Below are 15,368 nucleotides of genomic sequence, written 5' to 3'. Positions count from 1 at the left end.
TTAATATATCGGCTCCATAGCTCAGTTGGTTAGAGCGCCAGTCTAGTAAACTGGAGGTCGAGGGTCCGAATCCCTCTGGAGCCTTGTATTCTTGTTTAACACTCGTTTTATTATTAATGATACATAATCATATTTATTGTTTTCTTAATATATCGACTCCATAGCTCAGTTGGTTAGAGCGCCAGTCTAGTAAACTGGAGGTCGAGGGTCCGAATCCCTCTGGAGCCTTGTATTCTTGTTTAAGACTCGTTTTATTAATAATGAAACATAATCATATTTATTGTTTTCTTAATATATCGGCTCCATAGCTCAGTTGGTTAGAGCGCCAGTCTAGTAAACTGGAGGTCGAGGGTCCGAATCCCTCTGGAGCCTTGTATTCTTGTTTAAGACTCGTTTTATTAATAATGAAACATAATCATATTTATTGTTTTCTTAATATATCGGCTCCATAGCTCAGTTGGTTAGAGCGCCAGTCTAGTAAACTGGAGGTCGAGGGTCCGAATCCCTCTGGAGCCTTGTATTCTTGTTTAACACTCGTTTTATTATTAATGATACATAATCATATTTATTGTTTCCTTATTATATCGGCTCCATAGCTCAGTTGGTTAGAGCGCCAGTCTAGTAAACTGGAGGTCGAGGGTCCGAATCCCTCTGGAGCCTTGTATTCTTGTTTAACACTCGTTTTATTATTAATGATACATAATCATATTTATTGTTTCCTTATTATATCGGCTCCATAGCTCAGTTGGTTAGAGCGCCAGTCTAGTAAACTGGAGGTCGAGGGTCCGAATCCCTCTGGAGCCTTGTATTCTTGTTTAACACTCGTTTTATTATTAATGATACATAATCATATTTATTGTTTTCTTAATATATCGGCTCCATAGCTCAGTTGGTTAGAGCGCCAGTCTAGTAAACTGGAGGTCGAGGGTCCGAATCCCTCTGGAGCCTTGTATTCTTGTTTAACACTCGTTTTATTATTAATGATACATAATCATATTTATTGTTTTCTTAATATATCGACTCCATAGCTCAGTTGGTTAGAGCGCCAGTCTAGTAAACTGGAGGTCGAGGGTCCGAATCCCTCTGGAGCCTTGTATTCTTGTTTAAGACTCGTTTTATTAATAATGAAACATAATCATATTTATTGTTTTCTTAATATATCGGCTCCATAGCTCAGTTGGTTAGAGCGCCAGTCTAGTAAACTGGAGGTCGAGGGTCCGAATCCCTCTGGAGCCTTGTATTCTTGTTTAACACTCGTTTTATTATTAATGATACATAATCATATTTATTGTTTCCTTATTATATCGGCTCCATAGCTCAGTTGGTTAGAGCGCCAGTCTAGTAAACTGGAGGTCGAGGGTCCGAATCCCTCTGGAGCCTTGTATTCTTGTTTAACACTCGTTTTATTATTAATGATACATAATCATATTTATTGTTTCCTTATTATATCGGCTCCATAGCTCAGTTGGTTAGAGCGCCAGTCTAGTAAACTGGAGGTCGAGGGTCCGAATCCCTCTGGAGCCTTGTATTCTTGTTTAACACTCGTTTTATTATTAATGATACATAATCATATTTATTGTTTCCTTATTATATCGGCTCCATAGCTCAGTTGGTTAGAGCGCCAGTCTAGTAAACTGGAGGTCGAGGGTCCGAATCCCTCTGGAGCCTTGTATTCTTGTTTAACACTCGTTTTATTATTAATGATACATAATCATATTTATTGTTTCCTTAATATATCGGCTCCATAGCTCAGTTGGTTAGAGCGCCAGTCTAGTAAACTGGAGGTCGAGGGTCCGAATCCCTCTGAAGCCTTGCATTCTTGTTTAAGACTCGTTTTATTAATAATGAAACATAATCATATTTATTGTTTTCTTAATATATCGGCTCCATAGCTCAGTTGGTTAGAGCGCCAGTCTAGTAAACTGGAGGTCGAGGGTCCGAATCCCTCTGGAGCCTTGTATTCTTGTTTAACACTCGTTTTATTATTAATGATACATAATCATATTTATTGTTTCCTTATTATATCGGCTCCATAGCTCAGTTGGTTAGAGCGCCAGTCTAGTAAACTGGAGGTCGAGGGCCCGACTCCCTCTGGAGCCTTGTATTCTTGTTTAACACTAGTTTTATTATTAATGATACATAATCATATTTATTGTTTCCTTAGTATATCGGCTCCATAGCTCAGTTGGTTAGAGCGCCAGTCTAGTAAACTGGAGGTCGAGGGTCCGAATCCCTCTGGAGCCTTGTATTCTTGTTTAACACTCGTTTTATTATTAATGATACATAATCATATTTATTGTTTCCTTAATATATCGGCTCCATAGCTCAGTTGGTTAGAGCGCCAGTCTAGTAAACTGGAGGTCGAGGGTCCGAATCCCTCTGGAGCCTTGTATTCTTGTTTAACACTCGTTTTATTATTAATGATACATAATCATATTTATTGTTTCCTCAATATATATCGGCTCCATAGCTCAGTTGGTTAGAGCGCCAGTCTAGTAAACTGGAGGTCGAGGGTCCGAATCCCTCTGGAGCCTTGTATTCTTGTTTAACACTCGTTTTATTATTAATGATACATAATCATATTTATTGTTTCCTTAATATATCGGCTCCATAGCTCAGTTGGTTAGAGCGCCAGTCTAGTAAACTGGAGGTCGAGGGTCCGAATCCCTCTGGAGCCTTGTATTCTTGTTTAAGACTCGTTTTATTAATAATGAAACATAATCATATTTATTGTTTTCTTAATATATCGGCTCCATAGCTCAGTTGGTTAGAGCGCCAGTCTAGTAAACTGGAGGTCGAGGGTCCGAATCCCTCTGGAGCCTTGTATTCTTGTTTAACACTCGTTTTATTATTAATGATACATAATCATATTTATTGTTTCCTTAATATATCGGCTCCATAGCTCAGTTGGTTAGAGCGCCAGTCTAGTAAACTGGAGGTCGAGGGTCCGAATCCCTCTGGAGCCTTGTATTCTTGTTTAACACTCGTTTTATTATTAATGATACATAATCATATTTATTGTTTCCTTAATATATCGGCTCCATAGCTCAGTTGGTTAGAGCGCCAGTCTAGTAAACTGGAGGTCGAGGGTCCGAATCCCTCTGGAGCCTTGTATTCTTGTTTAACACTCGTTTTATTATTAATGATACATAATCATATTTATTGTTTCATTAATATATCGGCTCCATGGCTCAGTTGGTTAGAGCGCCAGTTTAGTAAACTGGAGGTCGAGGGTCCGAATCCCTCTGGAGCCTTGTATTTTTGTTTAACACTCGTTTTATTATTAATGATACATAATCATATTTATTGTTTCCTTAATATATCGGCTCCATAGCTCAGTTGGTTAGAGCGCCAGTCTAGTAAACTGGAGGTCGAGGATCCGAATCCCTCTGGAGCCTTGTATTCTTGTTTAACACTCGTTTTATTATTAATGATACATAATCATATTTATTGTTTCCTTAATATATCGGCTCCATAGCTCAGTTGGTTAGAGCGCCAGTCTAGTAAACTGGAGGTCGAGGGTCCGAATCCCTCTGGAGCCTTGTATTCTTGTTTAACACTCGTTTTATTATTAATGATACATAATCATATTTATTGTTTTCTTAATATATCGGCTCCATAGCTCAGTTGGTTAGAGCGCCAGTCTAGTAAACTGGAGGTCGAGGGTCCGAATCCCTCTGGAGCCTTGTATTCTTGTTTAACACTCGTTTTATTATTAATGATACATAATCATATTTATTGTTTCCTTAATATATCGGCTCCATAGCTCAGTTGGTTAGAGCGCCAGTCTAGTAAACTGGAGGTCGAGGGACCGAATCCCTCTGGAGCCTTGTATTCTTGTTTAACACTCGTTTTATTATTAATGATACATAATCATATTTATTGTTTCCTTAATATATCGGCTCCATAGCTCAGTTGGTTAGAGCGCCAGTCTAGTAAACTGGAGGTCGAGGGTCCGAATCCCTCTGGAGCCTTGTATTCTTGTTTAACACTCGTTTTATTATTAATGATACATAATCATATTTATTGTTTCCTTAATATATCGGCTCCATAGCTCAGTTGGTTAGAGCGCCAGTCTAGTAAACTGGAGGTCGAGGGTCCGAATCCCTCTGGAGCCTTGTATTCTTGTTTAACACTCGTTTTATTATTAATGATACATAATCATATTTATTGTTTCCTTAATATATCGGCTCCATAGCTCAGTTGGTTAGAGCGCCAGTCTAGTAAACTGGAGGTCGAGGGTCCGAATCCCTCTGGAGCCTTGTATTCTTGTTTAACACTCGTTTTATTATTAATGATACATAATCATATTTATTGTTTCCTTAATATATCGGCTCCATAGCTCAGTTGGTTAGAGCGCCAGTCTAGTAAACTGGAGGTCGAGGGTCCGAATCCCTCTGGAGCCTTGTATTCTTGTTTAACACTCGTTTTATTATTAATGATACATAATCATATTTATTGTTTCCTTAATATATCGGCTCCATAGCTCAGTTGGTTAGAGCGCCAGTTTAGTAAACTGGAGGTCGAGGGTCCGAATCCCTCTGGAGCCTTGTATTTTTGTTTAACACTCGTTTTATTATTAATGATACATACTCATATTTATTGTTTCCTTAATATATCGGCTCCATAGCTCAGTTGGTTAGAGCGCCAGTCTAGTAAACTGGAGGTCGAGGGTCCGAATCCCTCTGGATCCTTGTATTCTTGTTTAACACTCGTTTTATTATTAATGATACATAATCATATTTATTGTTTCCTTAATATATCGGCTCCATAGCTCAGTTGGTTAGAGCGCCAGTCTAGTAAACTGGAGGTCGAGGGTCCGAATCCCTCTGGAGCCTTGTATTCTTGTTTAACACTCGTTTGTTATTAATGATACATAATCATATTTATTGTTTCCTTAATATATCGGCTCCATAGCTCAGTTGGTTAGAGCGCCAGTCTAGTAAACTGGAGGTCGAGGGTCCGAATCCCTCTGGAGCCTTGTATTCTTGTTTAACACTCGTTTTATTATTAATGATACATAATCATATTTATTGTTTCCTTAATATATCGGCTGCATAGCTCAGTTGGTTAGAGCGCCAGTCTAGTAAACTGGAGGTCGAGGGTCCGAATCCCTCTGGAGCCTTGTATTCTTGTTTAACACTCGTTTGTTATTAATGATACATAATCATATTTGTTGTTTCCTTAATATATCGGCTCCATAGCTCAGTTGGTTAGAGCGCCAGTCTAGTAAACTGGAGGTCGAGGGTCCGAATCCCTCTGGAGCCTTGTATTCTTGTTTAACACTCGTTTGTTATTAATGATACATAATCATATTTGTTGTTTCGTTAATATATCGGCTCCATAGCTCAGTTGGTTAGAGCGCCAGTCTAGTAAACTGGAGGTCGAGGGTCCGAATCCCTCTGGAGCCTTGTATTCTTGTTTAACACTCGTTTGTTATTAATGATACATAATCATATTTGTTGTTTCCTTAATATATCGGCTCCATAGCTCAGTTGGTTAGAGCGCCAGTCTAGTAAACTGGAGGTCGAGGGTCCGAATCCCTCTGGAGCCTTGTATTCTTGTTTAACACTCGTTTTATTATTAATGATACATACTCATATTTATTGTTTCCTTAATATATCGGCTCCATAGCTCAGTTGGTTAGAGCGCCAGTCTAGTAAACTGGAGGTCGAGGGTCCGAATCCCTCTGGAGCCTTGTATTCTTGTTTAACACTCGTTCGTTATTAATGATACATAATCATATTTGTTGTTTCCTTTATATATCGGCTCCATAGCTCAGTTGGTTAGAGCGCCAGTCTAGTAAACTGGAGGTCGAGGGTCCGAATCCCTCTGGAGCCTTTTATTCTTGTTTAACACTCGTTTTATTATTAATGATACATACTCATATTTATTGTTTCCTTAATATATCGGCTCCATAGCTCAGTTGGTTAGAGCGCCAGTCTAGTAAACTGGAGGTCGAGGGTCCGAATCCCTCTGGAGCCTTGTATTCTTGTTTAACACTCGTTTTATTATTAATGATACATAATCATATTTATTGTTTCCTTAATATATCGGCTCCATAGCTCAGTTGGTTAGAGCGCCAGACTAGTAAACTGGATGTCGAGGGTCCGAATCCCTCTTGAGCCTTGTATTCTTGTTTAACACTCGTTTTATTATTAATGATACATAATCATATTTATTGTTTCCTTAATATATCGGCTCCATAGCTCAGTTGGTTAGAGCGCCAGTCTAGTAAACTGGAGGTCGAGGGTCCGAATCCCTCTGGAGCCTTGTATTCTTGTTTAACACTCGTTTTATTATTAATGATACATAATCATATTTATTGTTTCCTTAATATATGGGCTCCATAGCTCAGTTGGTTAGAGCGCCAGTCTAGTAAACTGGAGGTCGAGGGTCCGAATCCCTCTGGAGCCTTGTATTCTTGTTTAACACTCGTTTTATTATTAATGATACATAATCATATTTATTGTTTCCTTAATATATCGGCTCCATAGCTCAGTTGGTTAGAGCGCCAGTCTAGTAAACTGGAGGTCGAGGGTCCGAATCCCTCTGGAGCCTTGTATTCTTGTTTAACACTCGTTTTATTATTAATGATACATAATCATATTTTTTGTTTTCTTAATATATCGGCTCCATAGCTACATGTGTTAGAGCGCCAGTCTTGTAAACTGGAGGTCGAGGGTCCGAATCCCTATAGAGGCTTTTATTCTTGTTTAACACTCGTTTTATTATTAATGATACATAATCATATTTATTGTTTCCTTAATATATCGGCTCCATAGCTCAGTTGGTTAGAGCGCAAGTCTAGTAAACTGGAGGTCGAGGGTCCGAATCCCTCTGGAGCCTTGTATTCTTGTTTAACACTTGTGTCCTCATTAATGATATATAATCATAGTTATTGTTTCATTAATATATCGGCTCCATTGCTCAGTTGGTTAGAGCGCCAGTCTAGTAAACTGGAGGTCGAGGGTCCGAATCCCTCTGGAGCCTTGTATCTTGTTTAACACTCCTTTTATTATTAATGATACATAATCATATTTATTGTTTCCTTAATATATCGGCTCCATAGCTCAGTTGGTTAGAGCGCCAGTCTAGTAAACTGGAGGTCGAGGGTCCGAATCCCTCTGGAGCCTTGTATTCTTGTTTAATACTTGTTTTATCGTTAACGATATAAAATCATATTTATTGTTTCCTTAATATATCGGCTCCATAGCTCAGTTGGTTAGAGCGCCATTCTAGTAAACTGGAGGTCGAGGGTCCGAATCCCTCTGGAGCCTTTTATTCTCGTTTAACACTTATTTTATTATTAATGATACATAATAATATTTATTGTTTCCTTAATATATCGGCTCCATAGCTCAGTTGGTTAGAGCGCCAGTCTAGTAAACTGGAGGTCGAGGGTCCGAATCCCTCTGGAGCCTTGTATTCTTGTTTAACACTCGTTTTTATATTAATGATACATAATCATATTTATTGTTTCCTTAATATATCGGCTCCATAGCTCAGTTGGTTAGAGCGCCAGTCTAGTAAACTGGAGGTCGAGGGTCCGAATCCCTCTGGAGCCTTGTATTCTTGTTTAACACTCGTTTTATCATTAATGATACATAATCATATTTATTGTTTCATTAATATATCGGCTCCATAGCTCAGTTGGTTAGAGCGCCAGTCTAGTAAACTGGAGGTCGAGGGTCCGAATCCCTCTGGAGCCTTGTATTCTTGTTTAACACTTGTGTCATCATTAATGATATATAATCATATTTATTGTTTCATTAATATATCGGCTCCATAGCTCAGCTGGTTAGAGCGCCAGTCTTGTAAACTGGAGGTCGAGGGTCCGAATCCCTCTGGAGCCTTGTATTCTTGTTTAACACTTGTGTCATCATTAATGATATATAATCATATTTATTGTTTCATTAATATATCGGCTCCATAGCTCAGTTGGTTAGAGCGCCAGTCTAGTAAACTGGAGGTCGAGGGTCCGAATCCCTCTGGAGCCTTGTATCTTGTTTAACACTCCTTTTATTATTAATGATACATAATCATATTTATTGTTTCATTAATATATCGGCTCCATAGCTCAGTTGGTTAGAGCGCCAGTCTTGTAAACTGGAGGTCGAGGGTCCGAATCCCTCTGGAGCCTTGTATTCTTGTTTAACACTTGTGTCATCATTAATGATATATAATCTTATTAATTGTTTCATTAATATATCGGCTTTATAGCTCAGTTGGTTAGAGCGCCAGTCTTGTAAACTGGAGGTCGAGGGTCCGAATCCCTCTGGAGCCTTGTATTCTTGTGGAACACTTGTGTCATCATTAATGATATATAATCATATTTATTGATTCATTAATATATCGGCTCCATAGCTCAGTTGGTTAGAGCGCCAGTCTTGTAAACTGGAGGTCGAGGGTCCGAATCCCTCTGGAGCCTTGTATCTTGTTTAACACTCGTTTTATTATTCATGATACATAATCATATTTATTGTTTCATTAATATATCGGCTCCATAGCTCAGTTGGTTAGAGCGCCAGTCTAGTAAACTGGAGGTCGAGGGTCCGAATCCCTCTGGAGCCTTGTATTCTTGTTTAACACTTGTGTCATCATTAATGATATATAATCATATTTATTGTTTCATTAATATATCGGCTCCATAGCTGAGTTGGTAAGAGCGCCAGTCTTGTAAACTGGAGGTCGAGGGTCCGAATCCCTCTGGAGCCTTGTATTCTTGTTTAACACTTGTGTCATCATTAATGATATATAATCATATTTATTGATTCATTAATATATCGGCTCCATAGCTCAGTTGGTTAGAGCGCCAGTCTTGTAAACTGGAGGTCGAGGGTCCGAATCCCTCTGGAGCCTTGTATCTTGTTTAACACTCCTTTTATTATTCATGATACATAATCATATTTATTGTTTCATTAATATATCGGCTCCATAGCTCAGTTGGTTAGAGCGCCAGTCTAGTAAACTGGAGGTCGAGGGTCCGAATCCCTCTGGAGCCTTGTATTCTTGTTTAACACTTGTGTCATCATTAATGATATATAATCATATTTATTGTTTCATTAATATATCGGCTCCATAGCTGAGTTGGTAAGAGCGCCAGTCTTGTAAACTGGAGGTCGAGGGTCCGAATCCCTCTGGAGCCTTGTATTCTTGTTTAACACTTGTGTCATCATTAATGATATATAATCATATTTATTGATTCATAAATATATCGGCTCCATAGCTCAGTTGGTTCGAGGGCCAGTCTTGTAAACTGGAGGTCGAGGGTCCGAATCCCTCTGGAGCCTTGTATCTTGTTTAACACTCCTTTTATTATTAATGATACATAATCATATTTATTGTTTCCTTAATATATCGGCTCCATAGCTCAGTTGGTTAGAGCGCCAGTCTAGTAAACTGGAGGTCGAGGGTCCGAATCCCTCTGGAGCCTTGTATTCTAGTTTAACACTCGTTTTATTATTAATGATACATAATCATATTTATTGTTTCCTTAATATATCGGCTCCATAGCTCAGTTGGTTAGAGCGCCAGACTAGTAAACTGGAGGTCGAGGGTCCGAATCCCTCTGGAGCCTTGTATTCTTGTTTAACACTCGTTTTATTATTAATGATACATAATCATATTTATTGTTTCCTTAATATATCGGCTCCATAGCTCAGTTGGTTAGAGCGCCAGTCTAGTAAACTGGAGGTCGAGGGTCCGAATCCCTCTGGAGCCTTGTATTCTTGTTTAACACTCGTTTTATTATTAATGATACATAATCATATTTATTGTTTCCTTAATATATTGGCTCCATAGCTCAGTTGGTTAGAGCGCCAGTCTAGTAAACTGGAGCTCGAGGGTCCGAATCCCTCTGGAGCCTTGTATTCTTGTTTAACACTCGTTTTATTATTAATGATACATAATCATATTTATTGTTTCCTTAATATATCGGCTCCATAGCTCAGTTGGTTAGAGCGCCAGTCTAGTAAACTGGAGGTCGAGGGTCCGAATCCCTCTGGAGCCTTGTATTCTTGTTTAACACTCGTTTTATTATTAATGATACATAATCATATTTATTGTTTCCTTAATATATCGGCTCCATAGCTCAGTTGGTTAGAGCGCCAGACTAGTAAACTGGAGGTCGAGGGTCCGAATCCCTCTGGAGCCTTGTATTCTTGTTTAACACTCGTTTTATTATTAATGATACATAATCATATTTATTGTTTCCTTAATATATCGGCTCCATAGCTCAGTTGGTTAGAGCGCCAGTCTAGTAAACTGGAGGTCGAGGGTCCGAATCCCTCTGGAGCCTTGTATTCTTGTTTAACACTCGTTTTATTATTAATGATACATAATCATATTTATTGTTTCCTTAATATATTGGCTCCATAGCTCAGTTGGTTAGAGCGCCAGACTAGTAAACTGGAGGTCGAGGGTCCGAATCCCTCTGGAGCCTTGTATTCTTGTTTAACACTCGTTTTATTATTAATGATACATAATCATATTTATTGTTTCCTTAATATATCGGCTCCATAGCTCAGTTGGTTAGAGCGCCAGTCTAGTAAACTGGAGGTCGAGGGTCCGAATCCCTCTGGAGCCTTGTATTCTTGTTTAACACTCGTTTTATTATTAATGATACATAATCATATTTATTGTTTCCTTAATATATCGGCTCCATAGCTCAGTTGGTTAGAGCGCCAGACTAGTAAACTGGAGGTCGAGGGTCCGAATCCCTCTGGAGCCTTGTATTCTTGTTTAACACTCGTTTTATTATTAATGATACATAATCATATTTATTGTTTCCTTAATATATCGGCTCCATAGCTCAGTTGGTTAGAGCGCCAGTCTAGTAAACTGGAGGTCGAGGGTCCGAATCCCTCTGGAGCCTTGTATTCTTGTTTAACACTCGTTTTATTATTAATGATACATAATCATATTTATTGTTTCCTTAATATATCGGCTCCATAGCTCAGTTGGTTAGAGCGCCAGTCTAGTAAACTGGAGGTCGAGGGTCCGAATCCCTCTGGAGCCTTGTATTCTTGTTTAACACTCGTTTTATTATTAATGATACATAATCATATTTATTGTTTCCTTAATATATTGGCTCCATAGCTCAGTTGGTTAGAGCGCCAGACTAGTAAACTGGAGGTCGAGGGTCCGAATCCCTCTGGAGCCTTGTATTCTTGTTTAACACTCGTTTTATTATTAATGATACATAATCATATTTATTGTTTCCTTAATATATCGGCTCCATAGCTCAGTTGGTTAGAGCGCCAGTCTAGTAAACTGGAGGTCGAGGGTCCGAATCCCTCTGGAGCCTTGTATTCTTGTTTAACACTCGTTTTATTATTAATGATACATAATCATATTTATTGTTTCCTTAATATATTGGCTCCATAGCTCAGTTGGTTAGAGCGCCAGACTAGTAAACTGGAGGTCGAGGGTCCGAATCCCTCTGGAGCCTTGTATTCTTGTTTAACACTCGTTTTATTATTAATGATACATAATCATATTTATTGTTTCCTTAATATATCGGCTCCATAGCTCAGTTGGTTAGAGCGCCAGTCTAGTAAACTGGAGGTCGAGGGTCCGAATCCCTCTGGAGCCTTGTATTCTTGTTTAACACTCGTTTTATTATTAATGATACATAATCATATTTATTGTTTCCTTAATATATTGGCTCCATAGCTCAGTTGGTTAGAGCGCCAGTCTAGTAAACTTGAGGTCGAGGGTCCGAATCCCTCTGGAGCCTTGTATTCTTGTTTAACACTCGTTTTATTATTAATGATACATAATCATATTTTTTGTTTCCTTAATATATCGGCTCTATAGCTCAGTGTGTTAGAGCGCCAGTCTAGTAAACTGGAGGTCGAGGGTCCGAATCCCTATAGAGGCTTTTATTCTTGTTTAACACTCGTTTTATTATTAATGATACATAATCATATTTATTGTTTCCTTAATATATCGGCTCCATAGCTCAGTTGGTTAGAGCGCCAGTCTAGTAAACTGGAGGTCGAGGGTCCGAATCCCTCTGGAGCCTTGTATTCTTGTTTAACACTCGTTTTATTATTAATGATACATAATCATATTTATTGTTTCCTTAATATATCGGCTCCATAGCTCAGTTGGTTAGAGCGCCAGACTAGTAAACTGGAGGTCGAGGGTCCGAATCCCTCTGGAGCCTTGTATTCTTGTTTAACACTCGTTTTATTATTAATGATACATAATCATATTTATTGTTTCCTTAATATATCGGCTCCATAGCTCAGTTGGTTAGAGCGCCAGTCTAGTAAACTGGAGGTCGAGGGTCCGAATCCCTCTGGAGCCTTGTATTCTTGTTTAACACTCGTTTTATTATTAATGATACATAATCATATTTATTGTTTCCTTAATATATCGGCTCCATAGCTCAGTTGGTTAGAGCGCCAGTCTAGTAAACTGGAGGTCGAGGGTCCGAACCCCTCTGGAGCCTTGTATTCTTGTTTAACACTCGTTTTATTATTAATGATACATAATCATATTTATTGTTTCCTTAATATATTGGCTCCATAGCTCAGTTGGTTAGAGCGCCAGACTAGTAAACTGGAGGTCGAGGGTCCGAATCCCTCTGGAGCCTTGTATTCTTGTTTAACACTCGTTTTATTATTAATGATACATAATCATATTTATTGTTTCCTTAATATATCGGCTCCATAGCTCAGTTGGTTAGAGCGCCAGTCTAGTAAACTGGAGGTCGAGGGTCCGAATCCCTCTGGAGCCTTGTATTCTTGTTTAACACTCGTTTTATTATTAATGATACATAATCATATTTATTGTTTCCTTAATATATTGGCTCCATAGCTCAGTTGGTTAGAGCGCCAGACTAGTAAACTGGAGGTCGAGGGTCCGAATCCCTCTGGACCTTGTATTCTTGTTTAACACTCGTTTTATTATTAATGATACATAATCATATTTATTGTTTCCTTAATATATCGGCTCCATAGCTCAGTTGGTTAGAGCGCCAGTCTAGTAAACTGGAGGTCGAGGGTCCGAATCCCTCTGGAGCCTTGTATTCTTGTTTAACACTCGTTTTATTATTAATGATACATAATCATATTTATTGTTTCCTTAATATATTGGCTCCATAGCTCAGTTGGTTAGAGCGCCAGTCTAGTAAACTGGAGGTCGAGGGTCCGAATCCCTCTGGAGCCTTGTATTCTTGTTTAACACTCGTTTTATTATTAATGATACATAATCATATTTTTTGTTTCCCTAATATATCGGCTCTATAGCTCAGTGTGTTAGAGCGCCAGTCTAGTAAACTGGAGGTCGAGGGTCCGAATCCCTATAGAGGCTTTTATTCTTGTTTAACACTCGTTTTATTATTAATGATACATAATCATATTTATTGTTTCCTTAATATATCGGCTCCATAGCTCAGTTGGTTAGAGCGCCAGTCTAGTAAACTGGAGGTCGAGGGTCCGAATCCCTCTGGAGCCTTGTATTCTTGTTTAACACTTGTGTCCTCATTAATGATATATAATCATAGTTATTGTTTCATTAATATATCGGCTCCATTGCTCAGTTGGTTAGAGCGCCAGTCTAGTAAACTGGAGGTCGAGGGTCCGAATCCCTCTGGAGCCTTGTATTCTTGTTTAACACTTGTGTCATCATTAATGATATATAATCATAGTTATTGTTTCATTAATATAGCGGCTCCATAGCTCTGTTGGTTAGAGCGCCAGTCTAGTAAACTGGAGGTCGAGGGTCCGAATCCCTCTGGAGCCTTGTATCTTGTTTAACACTCCTTTTATTATTAATGATACATAATCATATTTATTGTTTCCTTAATATATCGGCTCCATATCTCAGTTGGTTAGAGCGCCAGTCTAGTAAACTGGAGGTCGAGGGTCCGAATCCCTCTGGAGCCTTGTATTCTTGTTTAATACTTGTTTTTTCGTTAATGATATACAATCATATTTATTGTTTCCTTAATATATCGGCTCCATAGCTCAGTTGGTTAGAGCGCCATTCTAGTAAACTGGAGGTCGAGGGTCCGAATCCCTCTGGAGCCTTTTATTCTCGTTTAACACTTTTTTTATTATTAATGATACATAATTCTATTTATTGTTTCCTTAATATATCGGCTCCATAGCTCAGTTGGTTAGACCGCCAGTCTAGTAAACTGGAGGTCGAGGGTCCGAATCCCTCTGGAGCCTTGTATTCTTGTTTAACACTCGTTTTATCATTAATGATACATAATCATATTTATTGTTTCATTAATATATCGGCTCCATAGCTCAGTTGGTTAGAGCGCCAGTCTAGTAAACTGGAGGTCGAGGGTCCGAATCCCTCTGGAGCCTTGTATTCTTGTTTAACACTTGTGTCATCATAAATGATATATAATCATACTTATTGTTTCATTAATATATCGGCTCCATAGCTCAGTTGGTTAGAGCGCCAGTCTAGTAAACTGGAGGTCGATGGTCCGAATCCCTCTGGAGCCTTGTATTCTTGTTTAACACTTGTGTCATCATTAATGATATATAATCATATTTATTGTTTCATTAATATATCGGCTCCATAGCTCAGTTGGTTAGAGCGCCAGTCTTGTAAACTGGAGGGCGAGGGTCCGAATCCCTCTGGAGCCTTGTATTCTTGTTTAACACTTGTGTCATCATTAATGATATATAATCATATTTATTGTTTCCTTAATATATCGGCTCCATAGCTCAGTTGGTTAGAGCGCCAGTCTAGTAAACTGGAGGTCGAGGGTCCGAATCCCTCTGGAGCCTTGTATTCTTGTGGAACACTTGTGTCATCATTAATGATATATAATCATATTTATTGTTTCATTAATATATCGGCTCAATAGCTCAGTTGGTTAGAGCGCTAGTCTTGTAAACTGGAGGTCGAGGGTCCGAATCCCTCTGGAGCCTTGTATTCTTGTGGAACACTTGTGTCATCATTAATGATATATAATCATATTTATTGTTTCATTAATATATCGGCTCCATAGCTCAGTTGGTTAGAGCGCCAGTCTTGTAAACTGGAGGTCGAGGGTCCGAATCCCTCTGGAGCCTTGTATTCTTGTTTAACACTTGTGTCATCATTAATGATATATAATCATATTAATTGTTTCATTAATATATCGGCTTTATAGCTCAGTTGGTTAGAGCGCCAGTCTTGTAAACTGGAGGTCGAGGGTCCGAATCCCTCTGGAGCTTTGTATTCTTGTTTAACACTTGTTATATCATTAATGATATATAATCATATTTATTGTTTCATTAATATATCGGCTCCATAGCTCAGTTGGTTAGAGCGCCAGTATAGTAAACTGGAGGTCGAGGGTCCGAATCCCTCTGGAGCCTTGTATTCTTGTGGAACACTTGTGTCATCAT

At 38.8% G+C, this 15,368-nt stretch overlaps 69 non-coding genes across 69 annotated transcripts; all 69 read left to right on the top strand.

Annotated features, from left to right (window-relative positions):
- Positions 1–10: 10 nt before the first annotated feature.
- Positions 11–84, top strand: Trnat-agu (transfer RNA threonine (anticodon AGU)). Its single transcript has one exon. It is a non-coding gene; the product is annotated as a tRNA-Thr (tRNA).
- Positions 85–298: 214 nt separating this feature from the next.
- On the top strand, positions 299–372 carry Trnat-agu (transfer RNA threonine (anticodon AGU)). The gene has a single exon. It is a non-coding gene; the product is annotated as a tRNA-Thr (tRNA).
- A 70-nt stretch (positions 373–442) lies between these two features.
- Trnat-agu (transfer RNA threonine (anticodon AGU)) lies at positions 443–516 on the top strand. Its single transcript has one exon. It is a non-coding gene; the product is annotated as a tRNA-Thr (tRNA).
- Positions 517–586: 70 nt separating this feature from the next.
- On the top strand, positions 587–660 carry Trnat-agu (transfer RNA threonine (anticodon AGU)). Its single transcript has one exon. It is a non-coding gene; the product is annotated as a tRNA-Thr (tRNA).
- Positions 661–730: 70 nt separating this feature from the next.
- Positions 731–804, top strand: Trnat-agu (transfer RNA threonine (anticodon AGU)). The gene has a single exon. It is a non-coding gene; the product is annotated as a tRNA-Thr (tRNA).
- A 70-nt stretch (positions 805–874) lies between these two features.
- On the top strand, positions 875–948 carry Trnat-agu (transfer RNA threonine (anticodon AGU)). The gene has a single exon. It is a non-coding gene; the product is annotated as a tRNA-Thr (tRNA).
- A 214-nt stretch (positions 949–1,162) lies between these two features.
- Trnat-agu (transfer RNA threonine (anticodon AGU)) lies at positions 1,163–1,236 on the top strand. The gene has a single exon. It is a non-coding gene; the product is annotated as a tRNA-Thr (tRNA).
- A 70-nt stretch (positions 1,237–1,306) lies between these two features.
- On the top strand, positions 1,307–1,380 carry Trnat-agu (transfer RNA threonine (anticodon AGU)). The gene has a single exon. It is a non-coding gene; the product is annotated as a tRNA-Thr (tRNA).
- Positions 1,381–1,450: 70 nt separating this feature from the next.
- Positions 1,451–1,524, top strand: Trnat-agu (transfer RNA threonine (anticodon AGU)). The gene has a single exon. It is a non-coding gene; the product is annotated as a tRNA-Thr (tRNA).
- A 70-nt stretch (positions 1,525–1,594) lies between these two features.
- On the top strand, positions 1,595–1,668 carry Trnat-agu (transfer RNA threonine (anticodon AGU)). The gene has a single exon. It is a non-coding gene; the product is annotated as a tRNA-Thr (tRNA).
- A 214-nt stretch (positions 1,669–1,882) lies between these two features.
- On the top strand, positions 1,883–1,956 carry Trnat-agu (transfer RNA threonine (anticodon AGU)). Its single transcript has one exon. It is a non-coding gene; the product is annotated as a tRNA-Thr (tRNA).
- Positions 1,957–2,170: 214 nt separating this feature from the next.
- On the top strand, positions 2,171–2,244 carry Trnat-agu (transfer RNA threonine (anticodon AGU)). The gene has a single exon. It is a non-coding gene; the product is annotated as a tRNA-Thr (tRNA).
- Positions 2,245–2,314: 70 nt separating this feature from the next.
- Trnat-agu (transfer RNA threonine (anticodon AGU)) lies at positions 2,315–2,388 on the top strand. The gene has a single exon. It is a non-coding gene; the product is annotated as a tRNA-Thr (tRNA).
- A 72-nt stretch (positions 2,389–2,460) lies between these two features.
- Positions 2,461–2,534, top strand: Trnat-agu (transfer RNA threonine (anticodon AGU)). The gene has a single exon. It is a non-coding gene; the product is annotated as a tRNA-Thr (tRNA).
- Positions 2,535–2,604: 70 nt separating this feature from the next.
- Positions 2,605–2,678, top strand: Trnat-agu (transfer RNA threonine (anticodon AGU)). The gene has a single exon. It is a non-coding gene; the product is annotated as a tRNA-Thr (tRNA).
- Positions 2,679–2,748: 70 nt separating this feature from the next.
- On the top strand, positions 2,749–2,822 carry Trnat-agu (transfer RNA threonine (anticodon AGU)). Its single transcript has one exon. It is a non-coding gene; the product is annotated as a tRNA-Thr (tRNA).
- Positions 2,823–2,892: 70 nt separating this feature from the next.
- Positions 2,893–2,966, top strand: Trnat-agu (transfer RNA threonine (anticodon AGU)). The gene has a single exon. It is a non-coding gene; the product is annotated as a tRNA-Thr (tRNA).
- Positions 2,967–3,036: 70 nt separating this feature from the next.
- Trnat-agu (transfer RNA threonine (anticodon AGU)) lies at positions 3,037–3,110 on the top strand. The gene has a single exon. It is a non-coding gene; the product is annotated as a tRNA-Thr (tRNA).
- Positions 3,111–3,180: 70 nt separating this feature from the next.
- On the top strand, positions 3,181–3,254 carry Trnat-agu (transfer RNA threonine (anticodon AGU)). The gene has a single exon. It is a non-coding gene; the product is annotated as a tRNA-Thr (tRNA).
- A 214-nt stretch (positions 3,255–3,468) lies between these two features.
- On the top strand, positions 3,469–3,542 carry Trnat-agu (transfer RNA threonine (anticodon AGU)). Its single transcript has one exon. It is a non-coding gene; the product is annotated as a tRNA-Thr (tRNA).
- Positions 3,543–3,612: 70 nt separating this feature from the next.
- Positions 3,613–3,686, top strand: Trnat-agu (transfer RNA threonine (anticodon AGU)). The gene has a single exon. It is a non-coding gene; the product is annotated as a tRNA-Thr (tRNA).
- A 214-nt stretch (positions 3,687–3,900) lies between these two features.
- Positions 3,901–3,974, top strand: Trnat-agu (transfer RNA threonine (anticodon AGU)). Its single transcript has one exon. It is a non-coding gene; the product is annotated as a tRNA-Thr (tRNA).
- A 70-nt stretch (positions 3,975–4,044) lies between these two features.
- Positions 4,045–4,118, top strand: Trnat-agu (transfer RNA threonine (anticodon AGU)). Its single transcript has one exon. It is a non-coding gene; the product is annotated as a tRNA-Thr (tRNA).
- Positions 4,119–4,188: 70 nt separating this feature from the next.
- On the top strand, positions 4,189–4,262 carry Trnat-agu (transfer RNA threonine (anticodon AGU)). Its single transcript has one exon. It is a non-coding gene; the product is annotated as a tRNA-Thr (tRNA).
- Positions 4,263–4,332: 70 nt separating this feature from the next.
- Positions 4,333–4,406, top strand: Trnat-agu (transfer RNA threonine (anticodon AGU)). Its single transcript has one exon. It is a non-coding gene; the product is annotated as a tRNA-Thr (tRNA).
- Positions 4,407–4,476: 70 nt separating this feature from the next.
- On the top strand, positions 4,477–4,550 carry Trnat-agu (transfer RNA threonine (anticodon AGU)). The gene has a single exon. It is a non-coding gene; the product is annotated as a tRNA-Thr (tRNA).
- Positions 4,551–4,764: 214 nt separating this feature from the next.
- Positions 4,765–4,838, top strand: Trnat-agu (transfer RNA threonine (anticodon AGU)). The gene has a single exon. It is a non-coding gene; the product is annotated as a tRNA-Thr (tRNA).
- Positions 4,839–4,907: 69 nt separating this feature from the next.
- Trnat-agu (transfer RNA threonine (anticodon AGU)) lies at positions 4,908–4,981 on the top strand. The gene has a single exon. It is a non-coding gene; the product is annotated as a tRNA-Thr (tRNA).
- A 213-nt stretch (positions 4,982–5,194) lies between these two features.
- On the top strand, positions 5,195–5,268 carry Trnat-agu (transfer RNA threonine (anticodon AGU)). Its single transcript has one exon. It is a non-coding gene; the product is annotated as a tRNA-Thr (tRNA).
- Positions 5,269–5,337: 69 nt separating this feature from the next.
- Positions 5,338–5,411, top strand: Trnat-agu (transfer RNA threonine (anticodon AGU)). The gene has a single exon. It is a non-coding gene; the product is annotated as a tRNA-Thr (tRNA).
- Positions 5,412–5,480: 69 nt separating this feature from the next.
- Trnat-agu (transfer RNA threonine (anticodon AGU)) lies at positions 5,481–5,554 on the top strand. Its single transcript has one exon. It is a non-coding gene; the product is annotated as a tRNA-Thr (tRNA).
- Positions 5,555–5,624: 70 nt separating this feature from the next.
- On the top strand, positions 5,625–5,698 carry Trnat-agu (transfer RNA threonine (anticodon AGU)). The gene has a single exon. It is a non-coding gene; the product is annotated as a tRNA-Thr (tRNA).
- Positions 5,699–5,767: 69 nt separating this feature from the next.
- Trnat-agu (transfer RNA threonine (anticodon AGU)) lies at positions 5,768–5,841 on the top strand. The gene has a single exon. It is a non-coding gene; the product is annotated as a tRNA-Thr (tRNA).
- Positions 5,842–5,911: 70 nt separating this feature from the next.
- Positions 5,912–5,985, top strand: Trnat-agu (transfer RNA threonine (anticodon AGU)). Its single transcript has one exon. It is a non-coding gene; the product is annotated as a tRNA-Thr (tRNA).
- A 214-nt stretch (positions 5,986–6,199) lies between these two features.
- Trnat-agu (transfer RNA threonine (anticodon AGU)) lies at positions 6,200–6,273 on the top strand. Its single transcript has one exon. It is a non-coding gene; the product is annotated as a tRNA-Thr (tRNA).
- A 70-nt stretch (positions 6,274–6,343) lies between these two features.
- Positions 6,344–6,417, top strand: Trnat-agu (transfer RNA threonine (anticodon AGU)). Its single transcript has one exon. It is a non-coding gene; the product is annotated as a tRNA-Thr (tRNA).
- A 70-nt stretch (positions 6,418–6,487) lies between these two features.
- On the top strand, positions 6,488–6,561 carry Trnat-agu (transfer RNA threonine (anticodon AGU)). Its single transcript has one exon. It is a non-coding gene; the product is annotated as a tRNA-Thr (tRNA).
- Positions 6,562–7,062: 501 nt separating this feature from the next.
- Positions 7,063–7,136, top strand: Trnat-agu (transfer RNA threonine (anticodon AGU)). Its single transcript has one exon. It is a non-coding gene; the product is annotated as a tRNA-Thr (tRNA).
- Positions 7,137–7,350: 214 nt separating this feature from the next.
- On the top strand, positions 7,351–7,424 carry Trnat-agu (transfer RNA threonine (anticodon AGU)). The gene has a single exon. It is a non-coding gene; the product is annotated as a tRNA-Thr (tRNA).
- A 70-nt stretch (positions 7,425–7,494) lies between these two features.
- Positions 7,495–7,568, top strand: Trnat-agu (transfer RNA threonine (anticodon AGU)). The gene has a single exon. It is a non-coding gene; the product is annotated as a tRNA-Thr (tRNA).
- Positions 7,569–7,638: 70 nt separating this feature from the next.
- Trnat-agu (transfer RNA threonine (anticodon AGU)) lies at positions 7,639–7,712 on the top strand. The gene has a single exon. It is a non-coding gene; the product is annotated as a tRNA-Thr (tRNA).
- Positions 7,713–7,782: 70 nt separating this feature from the next.
- Trnat-ugu (transfer RNA threonine (anticodon UGU)) lies at positions 7,783–7,856 on the top strand. Its single transcript has one exon. It is a non-coding gene; the product is annotated as a tRNA-Thr (tRNA).
- Positions 7,857–7,926: 70 nt separating this feature from the next.
- Trnat-agu (transfer RNA threonine (anticodon AGU)) lies at positions 7,927–8,000 on the top strand. The gene has a single exon. It is a non-coding gene; the product is annotated as a tRNA-Thr (tRNA).
- A 69-nt stretch (positions 8,001–8,069) lies between these two features.
- Positions 8,070–8,143, top strand: Trnat-ugu (transfer RNA threonine (anticodon UGU)). The gene has a single exon. It is a non-coding gene; the product is annotated as a tRNA-Thr (tRNA).
- A 70-nt stretch (positions 8,144–8,213) lies between these two features.
- Positions 8,214–8,287, top strand: Trnat-ugu (transfer RNA threonine (anticodon UGU)). Its single transcript has one exon. It is a non-coding gene; the product is annotated as a tRNA-Thr (tRNA).
- Positions 8,288–8,357: 70 nt separating this feature from the next.
- Positions 8,358–8,431, top strand: Trnat-ugu (transfer RNA threonine (anticodon UGU)). Its single transcript has one exon. It is a non-coding gene; the product is annotated as a tRNA-Thr (tRNA).
- Positions 8,432–8,500: 69 nt separating this feature from the next.
- Positions 8,501–8,574, top strand: Trnat-agu (transfer RNA threonine (anticodon AGU)). The gene has a single exon. It is a non-coding gene; the product is annotated as a tRNA-Thr (tRNA).
- Positions 8,575–8,788: 214 nt separating this feature from the next.
- On the top strand, positions 8,789–8,862 carry Trnat-ugu (transfer RNA threonine (anticodon UGU)). The gene has a single exon. It is a non-coding gene; the product is annotated as a tRNA-Thr (tRNA).
- Positions 8,863–8,931: 69 nt separating this feature from the next.
- On the top strand, positions 8,932–9,005 carry Trnat-agu (transfer RNA threonine (anticodon AGU)). The gene has a single exon. It is a non-coding gene; the product is annotated as a tRNA-Thr (tRNA).
- Positions 9,006–9,362: 357 nt separating this feature from the next.
- Positions 9,363–9,436, top strand: Trnat-agu (transfer RNA threonine (anticodon AGU)). The gene has a single exon. It is a non-coding gene; the product is annotated as a tRNA-Thr (tRNA).
- A 214-nt stretch (positions 9,437–9,650) lies between these two features.
- Positions 9,651–9,724, top strand: Trnat-agu (transfer RNA threonine (anticodon AGU)). The gene has a single exon. It is a non-coding gene; the product is annotated as a tRNA-Thr (tRNA).
- Positions 9,725–9,938: 214 nt separating this feature from the next.
- Positions 9,939–10,012, top strand: Trnat-agu (transfer RNA threonine (anticodon AGU)). The gene has a single exon. It is a non-coding gene; the product is annotated as a tRNA-Thr (tRNA).
- A 214-nt stretch (positions 10,013–10,226) lies between these two features.
- On the top strand, positions 10,227–10,300 carry Trnat-agu (transfer RNA threonine (anticodon AGU)). Its single transcript has one exon. It is a non-coding gene; the product is annotated as a tRNA-Thr (tRNA).
- A 214-nt stretch (positions 10,301–10,514) lies between these two features.
- On the top strand, positions 10,515–10,588 carry Trnat-agu (transfer RNA threonine (anticodon AGU)). The gene has a single exon. It is a non-coding gene; the product is annotated as a tRNA-Thr (tRNA).
- Positions 10,589–10,802: 214 nt separating this feature from the next.
- Positions 10,803–10,876, top strand: Trnat-agu (transfer RNA threonine (anticodon AGU)). Its single transcript has one exon. It is a non-coding gene; the product is annotated as a tRNA-Thr (tRNA).
- Positions 10,877–10,946: 70 nt separating this feature from the next.
- Trnat-agu (transfer RNA threonine (anticodon AGU)) lies at positions 10,947–11,020 on the top strand. The gene has a single exon. It is a non-coding gene; the product is annotated as a tRNA-Thr (tRNA).
- Positions 11,021–11,234: 214 nt separating this feature from the next.
- On the top strand, positions 11,235–11,308 carry Trnat-agu (transfer RNA threonine (anticodon AGU)). Its single transcript has one exon. It is a non-coding gene; the product is annotated as a tRNA-Thr (tRNA).
- A 214-nt stretch (positions 11,309–11,522) lies between these two features.
- On the top strand, positions 11,523–11,596 carry Trnat-agu (transfer RNA threonine (anticodon AGU)). The gene has a single exon. It is a non-coding gene; the product is annotated as a tRNA-Thr (tRNA).
- A 358-nt stretch (positions 11,597–11,954) lies between these two features.
- On the top strand, positions 11,955–12,028 carry Trnat-agu (transfer RNA threonine (anticodon AGU)). The gene has a single exon. It is a non-coding gene; the product is annotated as a tRNA-Thr (tRNA).
- A 214-nt stretch (positions 12,029–12,242) lies between these two features.
- Trnat-agu (transfer RNA threonine (anticodon AGU)) lies at positions 12,243–12,316 on the top strand. Its single transcript has one exon. It is a non-coding gene; the product is annotated as a tRNA-Thr (tRNA).
- A 70-nt stretch (positions 12,317–12,386) lies between these two features.
- Positions 12,387–12,460, top strand: Trnat-agu (transfer RNA threonine (anticodon AGU)). The gene has a single exon. It is a non-coding gene; the product is annotated as a tRNA-Thr (tRNA).
- A 214-nt stretch (positions 12,461–12,674) lies between these two features.
- Trnat-agu (transfer RNA threonine (anticodon AGU)) lies at positions 12,675–12,748 on the top strand. The gene has a single exon. It is a non-coding gene; the product is annotated as a tRNA-Thr (tRNA).
- A 213-nt stretch (positions 12,749–12,961) lies between these two features.
- Positions 12,962–13,035, top strand: Trnat-agu (transfer RNA threonine (anticodon AGU)). Its single transcript has one exon. It is a non-coding gene; the product is annotated as a tRNA-Thr (tRNA).
- Positions 13,036–13,105: 70 nt separating this feature from the next.
- On the top strand, positions 13,106–13,179 carry Trnat-agu (transfer RNA threonine (anticodon AGU)). Its single transcript has one exon. It is a non-coding gene; the product is annotated as a tRNA-Thr (tRNA).
- A 214-nt stretch (positions 13,180–13,393) lies between these two features.
- On the top strand, positions 13,394–13,467 carry Trnat-agu (transfer RNA threonine (anticodon AGU)). The gene has a single exon. It is a non-coding gene; the product is annotated as a tRNA-Thr (tRNA).
- A 789-nt stretch (positions 13,468–14,256) lies between these two features.
- Trnat-agu (transfer RNA threonine (anticodon AGU)) lies at positions 14,257–14,330 on the top strand. The gene has a single exon. It is a non-coding gene; the product is annotated as a tRNA-Thr (tRNA).
- Positions 14,331–14,544: 214 nt separating this feature from the next.
- Positions 14,545–14,618, top strand: Trnat-ugu (transfer RNA threonine (anticodon UGU)). Its single transcript has one exon. It is a non-coding gene; the product is annotated as a tRNA-Thr (tRNA).
- Positions 14,619–14,688: 70 nt separating this feature from the next.
- Positions 14,689–14,762, top strand: Trnat-agu (transfer RNA threonine (anticodon AGU)). The gene has a single exon. It is a non-coding gene; the product is annotated as a tRNA-Thr (tRNA).
- Positions 14,763–14,976: 214 nt separating this feature from the next.
- Positions 14,977–15,050, top strand: Trnat-ugu (transfer RNA threonine (anticodon UGU)). The gene has a single exon. It is a non-coding gene; the product is annotated as a tRNA-Thr (tRNA).
- The last annotated feature ends 318 nt before the right edge of the window (positions 15,051–15,368 follow it).

This window comes from Euprymna scolopes, chromosome 11 (assembly GCF_053919585.1).
Source record: "Euprymna scolopes isolate OS-2025 chromosome 11, ASM5391958v1, whole genome shotgun sequence".
Lineage (NCBI taxonomy): Eukaryota > Metazoa > Mollusca > Cephalopoda > Sepiida > Sepiolidae > Euprymna > Euprymna scolopes.
This window is presented reverse-complemented; position numbering and strand designations above follow the sequence as displayed.